This window comes from Carex rostrata, unplaced genomic scaffold (assembly GCF_964058835.1).
Source record: "Carex rostrata unplaced genomic scaffold, lpCarRost1.2 SCAFFOLD_36, whole genome shotgun sequence".
NCBI classification, from domain to species: Eukaryota; Viridiplantae; Streptophyta; class Magnoliopsida; order Poales; family Cyperaceae; genus Carex; species Carex rostrata.
The window spans coordinates 482,501-487,500 of record NW_027601209.1 but is presented as its reverse complement, the minus strand read 5'-3'; positions in this window follow the sequence as shown (position 1 = coordinate 487,500).

The following is a 5,000-nucleotide window of genomic DNA, read 5'->3' as shown; positions in this document are numbered from 1 at the left end:
TAAAAATTCCCACTTTTTTCGGATTGGACGGTTCCTACCCGGTGTGGACCATTTCTCAAACTTCCGGATTGTACGCGATCCAAATTATGGATGTAGGCAAAAATTCAAATTTATTAAAAATATAAAATATGAAGTTTGGAGTTTGGAAAAAGAAAATTGGGTTGGACAATTTCGGATCTTATGCAAGTGGGTTGGACAATTTTTGGTCCAAATGAATTACAACCGTCCAAAGAGCCATTGAAACTCCAGTTTTTCCGGCTTGTAAAAATTCCCACTTTTTTCGGATTGGAGGGTTCACACCCGGTGTGGACCATTTCTCAAACTTCCGGATTGTACGCGATCCAAATTATGGATGTAGGCAAAAATTCAAATTTATTAAAAATATAAAATATGAAGTTTGGAGTTTGGAAAAAGAAAATTGGGTTGGACAATTTCGGATCTTATGCAAGTGGGTTGGACAATTTTTGGTCCAAATGAATTACAACCGTCCAAAGAGCCATTGAAACTCCAGTTTTTCCGGCTTGTAAAAATTCCCACTTTTTTCGGATTGGATGGTTCACACCCGGTGTGGACCATTTCTCAAACTTCCGGATTGTACGCGATCCAAATTATGGATGTAGGCAAAAATTCAAATTTATTAAAAATATAAAATATGAAGTTTGGAGTTTGGAAAAAGAAAATTGGGTTGGACAATTTCGGATCTTATGCAAGTGGGTTGGACAATTTTTGGTCCAAATGAATTACAACCGTCCAAAGAGCCATTGAAACTCCAGTTTTTCCGGCTTGTAAAAATTCCCACTTTTTTCGGATTGGATGGTTCACACCCGGTGTGGACCATTTCTCAAACTTCCGGATTGTACGCGATCCAAATTATGGATGTAGGCAATACTTTTTTTATATTTTGAAAAAGTTCAAATTTATTAAAAATATAAAATATGAAATCTGCAGTTTGGAAAAAAAATTGGAAGTTTGAAACCTGAAGTTCAACAAAAAAAACGGCGCAAAAATCAGCAAAGCGGGGGCAACTAAGCGGATGCGGCCAGCCGTCAGTGAAAAATGGCCCCAAAACTGAGCGCATGCGGCCAAGCGTCGGTGCAAAATGGCCCGAAAACAGTCCCGTCGGTGCCCCCGTCGGGCTAAAATGACCCGAAAACAGTTCAGCTGGGGAAAATTAAGCGGATCCGGCCAAGAGTCGGTGGAAATTGGCCCGAAAACAGCCCAGCGGCAAGCGGAAGCGGCTAACGTTGGGGAAAAGTGACCCGAAAACAGTTAAGCGGGGGAAAACTAAGCGGATGCGGCCACGCGTTGGGGAAAACAAAGCGGATCCGGCCCAGAGTCGGTGGAAATTGGCCCGAAAACAGTCCAGCGGCAAGCGGAAGCGGCTAACGTTGGGAAAAAGTGACCCGAAAACAGTTCAGCGGGGGAAAACTAAGCGGATGCGGCCACGCGTTGGGGAAAACTAAGCGGATCCAGCCAAGTGTTGGGGAAAAATGGCCCGAAAACAGCCCAGCGGCAAGCGGAAGCAGCTAACGTTGGGGAAAAGTGACCCGAAAACAGTTAAGCGGGGGAAAACTAAGCGGATGCGGCCACGCGTTGGGGAAAACTAAGCGGATACGGCCAAGAGTCGGTGGAAATAGGCCCGAAAACAGTCCAGCGGCAAGCGGAAGCGGCTAACGTTGGGCAAAAGTGACCCGAAAACAGTTCAGCGGGGCAAATTTTTGAAATTTTTTTTGAAATTTTGAAATTTTTTTGAATTTTTGAAATTTTTGAAGTTTTTTTGGGATTTTGGACTTTTTTTGAATTTTTGAATTTTTTGAATTTTTTTGAATTTTTTTGAATTTTTTGAATTTTTTTTGAATTTTTGAATTTTTTTTTTTTTTTGAATTTATTTGATTTTATAAATTTTTTGTGATTTTTTGAGATTTTTTTGAATATTTTACATGGGTGATTTCGACTTGGGGGATTTTCAGGGGGTGGTAACCCTGGGCGTGGCTAGAGCCTCAAAATGCATATTCCCCTATAGGGGGGCAAGGTTTTCAAAAATGGGTGCCCCCTCATGTACACGCGCGTGGGTGTACATGGCCCCGTCGGTGCCAGCGTGGGTGGAAAATGGCCCGAAAACAGCCCAGCGGCAAGCGGAAGCGGCTAACGTTGGGCAAAACTGACCCGAAAGCAGTATAGCTTGGAAAATTAAGCGGATGCAGCCAATTGTTGGCGAAAACTAAGCGGATACGGCCAAGTGACGGTGAAAAATGGCCCGAAAACAGTCCAGCGGCAAGCGGAAACGGCTAACGTTGGGCAAAAGTGACCCGAAAACAGTTCAGCTGGGGGAAATTAAGCGGAAGCAGCCAAGCGTTGGGCAAAACCAAGCGGATACGGCCAAGAGTCGGTGGAAAATGGCCCGAAAACAGTCCAGCGGCAAGCGGAAACGGCTAACGTTGGGACAAAGTGACCCGAAAACAGTTCAGCTGGGGAAAATTAAGCGGATGCAGCCAAGCGTTGGGGAAAACTAAGCGGATCCGACCCAGAGTCGGTGGAAATTGGCCCGAAAACAGCCCAGCGGCAAGCGGAAGCGGCTAACGTTGGGGAAAAGTGACCCGAAAACAGTTCAGCGGGGGAAAAGTAAGCGGATGCGGCCACGCGTTGGGGAAAACTAAGCGGATACGGCCAAGTGTTGGGGAAAAATGGCCCGAAAACAGCCCAGCGGCAAGCGGAAGCGGCTAACGTTGGGGAAAAGTGACCCGAAAATAGTTAAGCGGGGGAAAACTAAGCGGATGCGGCCACGCGTTGGGGAAAACTAAGCGGATGCGGCCAAGTGTCGGTGGAAATTGGCCCGAAAACAGCCCAGCGGCAAGCGGAAGCGGCTAACGTTGGGCAAAAGTGACCCGAAAACAGTTCAGCGGGGGAAAACTAAGCGGATGCGGCCACGCGTTGGGGAAAACTAAGCGGATACGGCCAAGAGTCGGTGGAAATTGGCCCGAAAACAGTCCAGCGGCAAGCGGAAGCGGCTAACGTTGGGCAAAACTGACCCGAAAAAAGTTCAGCGGGGCAAATTTTTGAAATTTTTTTTGAAATTTTTTTGAATTTTTGAAATTTTTGAAGTTTTTTTGGGTTTTTGGACTTTTTTTGAATTTTTGAAATTTTTGAATTTTTTTGAATTTTTTTGAATTTTTTGAATTTTTTTTGAATTTTTGAATTTTTTTTTTTTTTTTGAATTTATTTGGTTTTATAAATTTTTTGTGATTTTTTGAGATTTTTTTGAATATTTTACATGGGTGATTTTGACTTGGGGGATTTTCAGGGGGTGGTAACCCTGGGCGTGGCTAGAGCCTCAAAATGCATATTCCCCTATAGGGGGGCAAGGTTTTCAAAAATGGGTGCCCCCTCATGTACACGCGCGTGGGTGTACATGGCCCCGTCGGTGCCAGCGTGGGTGGAAAATGGCCCGAAAACAGCCCAGCGGCAAGCGGAAGCGGCTAACGTTGGGCAAAACTGACCCGAAAGCAGTATAGCTTGGAAAATTAAGCGGATGCAGCCAATTGTTGGCGAAAACTAAGCGGATACGGCCAAGTGTCGGTGAAAAATGGCCCGAAAACAGTCCAGCGGCAAGCGGAAACGGCTAACGTTGGGCAAAAGTGACCCGAAAACAGTTCAGCTGGGGGAAATTAAGCGGAAGCAGCCAAGCCTTGGGGAAAACCAAGCGGATACGGCCAAGAGTCGGTGGAAAATGGCCCGAAAACAGTCCAGCGGCAAGCGGAAACGGCTAACGTTGGGACAAAGTGACCCGAAAACAGTTCAGCTGGGGAAAATTAAGCGGATGCAGCCAAGCGTTGGGGAAAACTAAGCGGATCCGGCCCAGAGTCGGTGGAAATTGGCCCGAAAACAGTCCAGTGCCAAGCGGAAGCGGCTAACGTTGGGCAAAAGTGACCCGAAAACAGTTCAGCGGGGGAAAACTAAGCGGATGCGGCCACGCGTTGGGGAAAACTAAGCGGATACGGCCAAGTGTTGGGGAAAAATGGCCCGAAAACAGCCCAGCGGCAAGCGGAAGCGGCTAACGTTGGGGAAAAGTGACCCGAAAACAGTTAAGCGGGGGAAAACTAAGCGGATGCGGCCACGCGTTGGGGAAAACTAAGCGGATCCGGCCAAGTGTCGGTGGAAATTGGCCCGAAAACAGCCCAGCGGCAAGCGAAAGCGGCTAACGTTGGGCAAAAGTGACCCGAAAACAGTTCAGCGGGGGAAAACTAAGCGGATGCGGCCACGCGTTGGGGAAAACTAAGCGGATACGGCCAAGAGTCGGTGGAAATTGGCCCGAAAACAGTCCAGCGGCAAGCGGAAGCGGCTAACGTTGGGCAAAACTGACCCGAAAACAGTTCAGCGGGGGAAAACTAAGCGGATGCGGCCACGCGTTGGGGAAAACTAAGCGGATACGGCCAAGAGTCGGTGGAAATTGGCCCGAAAACAGTCCAGCGGCAAGCGGAAGCCGCTAACGTTGGGCAAAAGTGACCCGAAAACAGTTCAGCGGGGGAAAACTAAGCGGATGCGGCCACGCGTTGGGGAAAACTAAGCGGATACGGCCAAGAGTCGGTGGAAATTGGCCCGAAAACAGTCCAGCGGCAAGCGGAAGCGGCTAACGTTGGGCAAAACTGACCCGAAAACAGTTCAGCGGGGGAAAACTAAGCGGATGCGGCCACGCGTTGGGGAAAACTAAGCGGATACGGCCAAGTGTTGGGGAAAAATGGCCCGAAAACATCCCAGCGGCAAGCGGAAGCGGCTAACGTTGGGCAAAAGTGACCCGAAAACAGTTCAGCGGGGGAAAACTAAGCGGATGCGGCCACGAGTTGGGGAAAACTAAGCGGATACGGCCAAGGGTCGGTGAAAAAGGGCCCGAAAACAGTCCAGCGGCAAGCGGAAGCCGCTAACGTTGGGCAAAAGTGACCCGAAAACAGTCCAGCGGGGGAAAACTAAGCGGATGCGGCCAAGCGTTGGGGAAAACTAAGCGG